The sequence below is a fragment of the Castor canadensis genome, chromosome 8 (assembly GCF_047511655.1).
Source record: "Castor canadensis chromosome 8, mCasCan1.hap1v2, whole genome shotgun sequence".
NCBI classification, from domain to species: domain Eukaryota; kingdom Metazoa; phylum Chordata; class Mammalia; order Rodentia; family Castoridae; genus Castor; species Castor canadensis.
The window spans coordinates 34,246,998-34,257,785 of NC_133393.1; positions in this window are offsets into that span (position 1 = coordinate 34,246,998).

Sequence of the window (10,788 nt, forward strand, 5' to 3'; positions counted from 1 at the left end):
TTAGTCCCCAAACCTATTCATGGGCCTCCATACTTTCTGTCTTGAAAGAAGTCATTAGTAGCATTTAACACACTTGCAAATAATTTATGAAAGTAAACCAATGTAATATCCTAAGTATAACAGAGAAGAGCTAGGCATGGTATCTCATGCCTACAATACTAGGGAGCTGGAAATAGGAAGATAGAGGTTTGAAGTCAGCCCGGGCAAAAAGTTAGCACTAACCAATAAGTTGGGGATGGTGATAAACATGTGTGATCCCAGCTTTGTGGGAGGCATAGGTAAAAGGATCATAGTCTGAGGCTAGCCTGGACAAAAACACAAGACCCTACCTGAAAAATAACTACAGCCAAAAGAGCTGGGGGCATGGCTCAAGTGGTAGAGTCCCTGCCTAGAAAACAAAAGGTCCTGAATTCAAAGCCCCATTACATTAAGGAAGGAAGGAAGGAAAAAAGGGACAGAGGGAGGATATGAAATAATTTGCTTGTCATTTTTACATATTTCTGCAAAAGTACAGAAGACATAATGAAGTAGTCATATGCTTGCATTCATACAGAGCATCATGTGTATTGACCTGATAACTCAGCTGTGTGGCTACTGATGACATGATTTTTCTAAATTGTACGTACTATTATAGTAAAAGTCCACCTAAAACAATGTACAATCATCATTCAATTTACAAAGCAGTTTTATTCCTTGGAAATTCAGGATGTATCAACATCTAACAACAAATACATTGTGCCTATATGTAAAACAAAGTTAGATTCCAGCTTAGACACTTGTGAACAGGTGTTGATTTTAGTCTTATGCATATGTCTTTTGGAAAACTGGAAAGTTTTGTAATAAGGCACAGGACACTTTGTCATGTGGAGAGTGCATCCTGTGCAGCACAGGGTACCCAGCTTCTGAGCTATATGCTCACTGAAGGCCAGTAGTGCTCTCCCATCACTGGGGCCAAAGAAAGTACTGCACAAACTTCCAAAATATCCCCAGACTGTACAACTTCATCTCCCAATCTAGTATCCACCCACAGTCATTCCACATGAACAGCTCTAATTTAAGTGGCAACAGTCTTTCATGTCTCTACATCTGATAGACTTGGCATTCCCGTCTTTTTAGCTGCAGCTGATCTGTCCTTAACCCTCCTTTTATAAGGACAGATACACTCAATTTTCTTGCCTGCTCTCTTACTTCTTATTCTTCATATTCTTTGCAAGTTCATGAAAGGTTGTGACTCTGGCTCATAGGGCTTCTTCCTTTCTTAGTCTCTGTCCTTTCACTGGTCAATCTCATCCCTAGCTCTAATTACCATCTGTAGACTGTTCCTCCAAACTGTATCTCTCACCCAGACCTTTGCTTGGAACCCCAAAGCTGTAAATCCATCCACCCACCTAATATCTACCTTAGATATCTCAAAAAGGTTAACCAAATCTACCACCCATACCGTTCCCACACCTGTTCCTCACTTCCCTCTTCACTCAGCAAATGGACCACCAATTATCTAGTTAATACAGGTAAATACCTTGGAGTCACCTTGAGACTTCCTCCTACTTCCAAGCCATCACAAAATTCTACTGATATCTGCCTTCTTCACCTTTGCGCCTAGCACAGCACCTGGTAGAAAATACATGAACAATGATGTGTATTAAATAAATGACTTTTACAAAAAGAGTGAACTACTTGTATATCCATGAATAAGACATTCCCTGGTACCATTTTACATATTGCTTCTGTACAAACACCCTACTTTAACTTGAAAACCTTACAAACTTAGATATACATTGCAATTTTCCACAAAAACGCTGCTTCATCAATACAATCTCCCTTGACCTCCCCAGGACACACACTGGGCTCCTTCCTCTGTGTTATCATTGTGTGTGTGTGTGTGTGTGTGTGTGTGTGTGTGTGTGTGTGTGTGTGTGTGTGTGTGTGTATTATAATAGTAGGTAGCTCAACAAATATGTGTGAATGATTTATTTAAGAAATTCTATCTCCTTCCATCCAATGTTGCCCTACCTCTTTTATCCTGGCAGTGGAGAGAGCAGGACAAAAGAGCACTAAGAGGAAGAAGAATGTCCAATCCTGGCATGTTCTCATGGCTACATGGACCCAGACACCGACTTTTTTTTTTTTTTGAGACAAGGTCTTGCTATGTAGCCTAGGTTGACCTCAAACTAAAGATCCTTCTGCCTCATCCTCCAAAGTTCTGGGATTACAGCCATGTAGTACATGCACTTCTACACCCAGCTATGACACCACTGTCTTTTCTCATTCTTCTCTGAGTGATAAATTTGTTCCTTCCACTCCTGAAATATGGGGACAGCTGTTGGGGAGAAGGAGAGGCTTATATACAAGTCAGCCACTTCCTGCAAAATGGTAACCAAAGACTACCATCAGGTAAGAATCAATACGACAGATGTACATTTTCCTGACTGTGGGAAAAGTTGTCAGCAAAAAGCTAGATACACAAAGCTATTCAACCACAAGGTTGGAAGAAAATCAAAACAAGCCAAAGCTTAATTAGCATTGAAGATTTCCCGGCCAGGATTCATGTTAGGGGTTGAGCTCCAAAACCTATCACTAAGGAAGTAATTCCATTTCAGTCAGGACAGGCCTTTGAGGCCACAAGAGACAGAGCTGAGGATTCAAAAAATCTTTCATATAATCCAGTATTCCCAGCTTTTGTGCACTTAAAAAAATACTCAACTCCCAGCATGTTTAAAACCCCACGCTTCCAGTTCTTTGCACAATTCCCCTCCCCTTCCATAAATTAAATTAATGAGGAGTTTTCTAAAAGAGTACATTCTCTAAAAGGCTCTGTTATTCTGAAGCTAATGGATCTGACATGCAGCCAGGCCAAACAGTCACAGGCGGCAATAACTCTTGCAACAGCTCCAAAACTTACCCTCAAATGTCACCGAGTCCTACCCTGATCTTTCTTCCCCTTTGATTATCGCTGGTTGCCTTCCTTCCTCCCCTAACATTTTACAGCAAACACAAATGCATCAAAGAAACCAGTTAACGATGTGAGGATTGAGAAACACATTCAATCTCAATGTTATGATCTTGTCTTTTCCTTCCCACATGCGTCTCTAAGAGAAAAGGACAAGTGTAAATTTGATGCCACACAGAACAAAAACAACAAAATACATCTAAAGAAATAAGAGGGGAGAGCATTTCTCAATGCCAGCATGCTCATCTAATACTTGTCACATGTGATGGGTTAATAATTTTTACACGAGAAATAAGTGGGCATGGATGCCATGGAGTAATCAAGTGAACTCAACAAAAGTGATTGCCTCAAATCACCTTCTTAAGCCAACACAGAGTGAGATGATGATGAAAAATGCAAACAAAACTGCTAAAAAACCCAATTTCCACATACATAATGGGTGCAAGGTCAGAATAAACAAAGACTTATACAAGTTCTCAAGCTGGAAATGCAAATTGTAATAATAATACACATCTGTAAATTGGCTCATCTATCTTGAAAATAAAATGAATCCACATTTCTATATCTACAACTTGTCCTAAAAATCTGCACTTACATATAGAATTTTAGTATATGTGCTCAGAAAAATAGAAGAGGAAAAAGGAAAGTTTTATTTGCCTCTATTAACTGACCATGGCTCATCCGAACAGCATTAATTTTCAGTTTGTCAATGTACTCTATAAAACAGTGAGTCTGCTACATAATGTCATAAAGTTCCAAAATAATAGATACAGTGATAAAATGGGTAAATTGAGCCTCCAAAATGAGGGGTGGGTACCTAGAGGTAGGACTGTACTTTGTAAATATTTATTTGGGAAATAAATGGATGGACTTAGAAACAGTATATACGTTCTTCTGTTTAGTCTAGGCTGCCCTATCTTGTAGGCATAATTATAGAATTCCATATATAAAGAACTTTAAAGTTTCAAAGGTATTTCTAAGAAAATTATCTCATCAAGCCCATAACAGTGCATCAGATAGCATATCCACTTTACAGGTAAGAACACTGAAGCTCACAAATATTAAGGTCTTTGTCCAAAGTGACTGCCTTAGTCTGGTTCCTGTTGCTATAACAAAATACCTGACATTTGGTGATGGGAAAGAAATTAGGTTTATTTAGCTCACAGTTATGAAAACTTAAATTCAAGGATCAGGCAGCCATATGTGTTCTATCTTTGGTGGTGGCCTTATGGCAATGACACCACAATGGTAGAAGCAAATGTACAGATCCGATGGAGAGGCAAAAAGTCAGAACCAAGGGGCCAGTCATGTTTGTTTTATAACAACTCACTCTCACAAAAGTTCATTCTGAGAGACCAGCATTAATTCCTTTTGAAGGTAGCACCCCGAATAATCAAATTACCTTTCACTAGACCCCACCTCTTAAAGGTTCTACTTCTTCTTAACATTGCCACAATGTGGATGTGTTCCAACATATGAGTCTGGGAACGCACACTCAAGCTCTGCAGCACCACATCAATGGCCACCATTGACTCCTAAGTAATAGGTTACATTACTAAGTAATAGGTTACACAATGACTCCTAAGTAATAGGTTACATTTTCATATTGCCTTCAAACTTGTAGAAATAAAGAGAACGGGAGAAGTTTCCAGCAAAATGAAAAAACAGCGAGTTTCCTGCCATTCACAAGTCAGGACTATTATATGCAAACTTAAATACAGGTAATTACATAAAGAGCTTGCTTCAAGATTGGTATAAATGGCAGTGAACCAGTGGCTCATACCTGTAATCCTAACTACTTTGAAGGCTAAGATTGGGAGAATCATGGTTCAAGGCCAGCCTGGGCAAATAGTTCTGGAAATCCCATCTCCAAAACAACCAGAGCAAAATGGACTAGAGGTGTGCTCAACAGAACACCTTCTTTGCAAAAGCAAAGCCCTGAGTTCAAACCTCAATCCCACCAAAAAACAACAGAAAAGACTGATATAAATATATTTCTATTGAATAATTGTCTTTCAGACTGGAAGTTTGGCTCAGGGAGTGGAGTGCCTGCTTTGCAAGTGCTAAACCCTGAGTTCAAACTCTAGTCCCACCAATAAATAAATAAATAAGAAAGAAAATTGAGTAATTGTCTTTCAAGTCCAACTCTGTAATCTATCCCACTTCCTAACATCACAAACATTTGTCTAGTGCACAATAAAGATTTTATTCTGACCCTGAATTTGTGATGTTACTGGCTGCTGCTGAAAATACATTTATACAGAGTACAATGTGTTTCTTATCAATCCATCTTTCCATGAGATCAAAATGTCCCACACTCAAAGAAAATAAAGGTCTGAAAATATTTAAGATGAACAGACATCTCTCTTCTGTGTAATTCAGGTACATAGATCATTAAAGATCAAAGCACATTCAAACCATCCAAAGAATGAAAAAGGAATTTGAAAACATCTAGTTAATTAAATTTGGTTGTCCCAAAAGCTGTTAACTGTTCCATGAAGATGCATCATTGGTTACTTTTAGTCAAGGTGTGCGTCTCAAAAAGTTGAAACTGAGCTAAAGTAAAAAGATCAAAAGCTGGAGCATTTTTCCCGAAGGAACACAACAAATTTCCTACTGCTTCCCTAGCTCCTATCAACATGCACCTGTCTACCCATTCCTTCTTACCACCATGCTATACAGGGGTCAGCTTCCCAGCATCCAGGTGATGCTCAGGTCCATATTCCATGAAACTTCTGTAACCTGGTGCTTTAACTCCACATAGAAACAGAAAAGCGAAAACCCATAGAGAGAACAAGTGGATGAAAATACCATGGAAAATCTGTCAAAATGTCTGAGGTTTCAGGTGACTTTACAAAAACAATCTGGGGTTACAAGGACTAAAAAGACCTATCACACCTGATTCTGCTTATGGTTACGCTGTCATAGGCACAGTGGACAGAGATTCTATCACTTAGTGACTATATATATCCCCACTTCCAAGGACAATAACACTCACGGGTTAATCAGCTCAATGGTATCACCCACCGGGTAAAGAATGATGAAGCAGTAAACAAGGAAAATTGGATTCCTACACATCTGCACATTCTGCTAAAAAGTAAAAGGACACTTTGGGGTTTCAGTCCACTAAAAGCTAGTAAAAGGAAAAACCTCTGAGGCCGCAGCAACAGCGTTTTTATCATCTTTCGGATAATTTCTTCCCTCCATTAGTGCTTTTATTTTTCCATTGGGGGAGGGGACCCCATTTTGCCAAGAACTTACTGTGAACCACAAAGTAGAGGCAGCTTTACCAACACTGTCCAACTTAATTCTTCCCACAAGCTTGCAAAATAGGTAGAGAATCCTAAATTTGATCTAGAATGCAGAGAGGGTTGTATTCTAAAAGTACATACAGGGGCTGGCAGAATGGCTCGAGTGGTAGAGTGACTACCTAGCAAGCATGAGGTTTAAAGTTCAAACACCAATGCCAAACAAAAGAAAGCACCTACAGGAACATAAATCAAGAGTGGCCTTCAGAAAAGCTGAGTCTTTCTTCTACACTTGCAACTTCCCTGAATTCACATCTTGGGTAAGCTCTGAAATGAGAAATGAGGGCAGCTACCAGCTTCCATAAGCCCGTCTTCACCTCACAAGTCCTCAAACAGCTCAGTCAGGCTCTGGGGTTGACTGTAGCTTTAGGCTCAGTAGGGTTCGTATATCTTGTCAAAACAGAAAGAAAAATGTCTTTGGGCTTCTTCAAGTCCTTTAATATATATAATATATGGTACATATAGCATACATATATATTTAATACTTCATCTGCTGTAACAGTTGAGTAAAGTAATTCAACATATTTTCATGACCTAGCCATCTGTGGTATCAAAATCTCCATACTGTGCTTATTAATCCCCCACAAACTTGTGATGGTTAAGGGCAAGAGTACAGAGCAAGTTCAGATGCTTATCACTCTCTCCCTCACTTCATGCAGGGAACCTGACTCACAAAGTCCCCCACAAACTCTCTTTATGAGTGATGCAATGGAAGCCATGCATACCAACCGCCTTTTTGGACTTAAATAAACCAATGAAGTTGCTGTTTTCACTTCCATCACAGGTGTCCAATGTCAAACAACAAGACTCAGTGTTTCCATGATTAGTTGAGATCTCCAGAATTCCTTAGTGACAAGCCTTAAAGCATGATCTCAGGGTTAAAAGTATAGCTCAGTGGTGGAGCACTCACTTAGCATACACAAGACCCTGAGTTTGATCCACAGCACTATGAGGAAAAAAGGAAACAGAAAAACAAAATGTCCCTCACTCCAAAAGACTTGGTCAGATTGTACCCTTACATCAGGTAGGCTGCATTTCACACATTAGGAAACAGAGATCTTTACAGAGTTCATTCAGTAACTATCACACTGTTTCCCCTTAGAGCCCATAGCAGTGTTTCTACTCAACTCTCTCCTAACACACATCATATACTCCTTTGTGAAAAAAGATTCCACATCAATCAGTCACATTTAAAAACCCTTGAAGTCATTCAACGCTGAAATCTCAGCCCTAACCCATCCTGAACACCAAATGCATGTGGCCTGGTCACCCAGTTAACACATCCTACCACCACTCCTACCTGTGTGTGTGTGTGTGTGTGCGTGCGCTCTGTGTATATATGTGTGTGTGTATATACACAGTGTGTTCATATATATAATATACAATATATGTTATAATTATATATATGCTTTTCAGTGGCTGTATATAGCGGATATAGGCTAGCCCACTAAAGAGGAGACACATGGAAGAAATGAGTATGTGGGTTATCTGTTCTTCCTACAAACAGTATTAAGACACTGTATTCAGAAGAGAAAAGAGGTCTTCCTTCATATTTTGGTTTTCTCCCTTCCATTCACATCATGGCATGATCTGGAAAAAGATGTAAAGTCCACTGCTACCTTAAGGGAAGGGACAGTATTGACTTGGGAGGAGATCAGCAGTTCTCATACTTTAATATGCCTGAGAATCACCTGAAAGGTGCTTGTTAAAGATGAAGATTTCAAAACTCTTCCCCTGGTGGTTTCTGATTCAGCTGGTCTGCAGTGGAAGCCAGGAATGCGCAGCCTGATCAAGTACCACAAGCGATCAGATGCTGGTGGTCCCAGGACCACACCTTGAGAAAGCTCAGCAAAGAGATGAGTGCAGAGAAACAGCCAAATGAGAGATGGAGTTGAGTCAGGCCTTTGGAATTCTCAAGTGGTTTAGCCGTTGTTTACAGTCTATTCCATTGCTCCAAGTGTAAAGCCTGCTCAGTTAAAAATTCACCAAACACACCACAAACAGAAAGAAGTCTGCCATAAAAGCCCTGATAACATTAATGGTGGTAAGTAGGATTTTTTTTTTAATAGAGTCCTTTGTTTGTGCCTATATGCCTCCTTTCAATGTGTATCCTGGCCTAGCCTCTTTGCTCTCTCTTTTGAAGGAAGGAGGCTCTCACCTTTGGCTGCTTCCAATGAAACAGACTCCTATCCCCCATCAAAATCTGTCTACTTCCTCTTTATGTGTCCTTTTGTAAGTTGCATTTGCTATTACAATTATATCCCTTTATATTTTAAGTACTACATGTGTTTTTTCAGGTGAACCTGTACAGACCTGAGGTAGAAAAATGTAGCAATGAGGCACTGATGAGAACATGACATCAAGCTACCCACAAATACACACAAACACACACTCACACATGCAAACACACCTGCATGTGCACTAGCATGGGGAGCTCAATAGACTGAAAGAAAAACAAAACAGAAAGAAAACTCTCAAGAAGAGACTAACAAAATATCAATAAAAGTCAAAAGAACCAGAGCACAAAAAAGTCTAATTGATAAAAAAGATATTATTTTTAAAGGATTACTACTGCCCCATTAAACATTTATCAAGAAGTAGACAATTTTGTGAAGTGCTGTCAAAAGCAGGTATGAAAATAGAACCCAAGACTCCAAATTTCTGGTTCTTGTCAATAAATTAGGCAACTTCCCTCCATAATACAAAATAGCTGAAAATGCTCTGGTTATTTTCTAACATATGGTTTAAATATTTATATTTTAAGTGCTTTCAGCGCACAGTCCACACTATGAACATTCATTAACATCCGGGCAACTTCATAAGTAACTCTAACTGCAAGGTCAGGCCAAATACACATTTAAACAAAATAAACATTCCCAATCAGGAATGTTTATTAGGCTATAAAGTGCTCTAATATTTACCTGATAACCTGACACCCATGCTCATTTGCCTTTCTTCCTCACAAAATAGTGTTCTTTAGGAGTTTTTCCTCTCATGTGACAATAAGGTCAGAGAGAGAGAAGCACAGTTCTAAAGATACCAAGCTTAGAATCTGAAATAAGCTAGACTGCTAAACTTAACCAACAGGAGAGTCAAGGTCAGTTAGTTCTAATCAATCCAACAAACACCTGTATACATGCCAGGCACAGTTCTTGTCTGAATGAAGAATCAAAGTCCTTGCCATACGTTCTAGTAGAAAAGCCAGCAATAAACCAGTGGGCAAGCAGCTTCTTACTGTAAGATCAGGCAGTGTTGGGTCTATGAAGGACAATAGGTAAGGTAAAGGAAAGGGAGTGTGAAAAGTGTCTGGGAGTCAATACTGGTGTTTAAATACAATGGTCAGAGAAAACTTCTCTGACACCATCTAAACAAACACAGACTAAATCCATCAATGAGAAAAATATTAACTCCACCCCCCAGAGTTACCAACATGCACTGGTCAATATGAAAAGCTGTAAGCTGCTTACACATACGTAAATTAATGAACATCCAGGAAATTTGGAAAAGAAAAAGTTATGAAGCTCAACTGCTCCAGAAACAGTTGAGTAAACAGAAAAGAAAGAGGGGCAAAGAGCTGGCCAAGATTATTCCCACATCAGGTTTATAGGTAGAGGGCTACATAAAAGGAAATTTGAGGAATCCAAGGAAAGCCACTGTTCAATGAATGAATTCCTTTAGAGTTTCTCTTTTTCAGAACAATGACTGAATATAGTAATCAATAATTCCATCAGATTCAAGTAAAACAAACATAAATTTAAGATGTTATGAAAATATTATGATTAGATATAATTTGGAGGATGGTACTAGGATTTTGAATTTAGGGCCTCATGCTTGCTAGGCAGGCACTCTACTGCTTCCGCCACTCCACAAGCCTAAATATAATTTTTTATTCTTAATAAAGAAAGTATGAGCTTCAAATACCAAATTCCTAATGTAATTTTCATTTAAAGCATGCACACTTTTAAAAACACCAATATCCTACATTCAAGGGCAAGAAGCAACCACTTTAGAAGTTTGCAAAGAGAGTAAAGTAAGTCTTAGATATTTTAAAGGAAGTAAACATTTGAAAAGTCTAAAAGTACAGAAAACCCGTAATCTGTTTCAGATTAAAAGACATAATAAAGTCATCCCTTTCTAGTAACTGGGATTAGAGTTTGGTTAGAGGTTCAATCATTCATGCTTTTAATCTGAAATTGGTCCTTAAAGGCTGTAATGAATTAACCAACATACCACCCACAGAATCAATTGTAAAAATACACTGTAACTAAAAGCATAATGACTCAATCCACTTCCTTCCTCATTTTTCCATAATCCATTTGACCCGCTTCCTGTCACCTAATCTAATCACTGGCTGGGTTTCCATTAAGTTAAGATTCTCCCTGTTGTGCTATCTGAAGTCACTGCATTGGTTCTCCCAGATTTAAGGGACAATTTTATAAATGTCACAATATACAATTGAATCGCTAAAATGTAAAGCAGACAGTGATTCGATTCATGGCTCTGTGTTCCAAGAGTATGGTGGTGCAGATA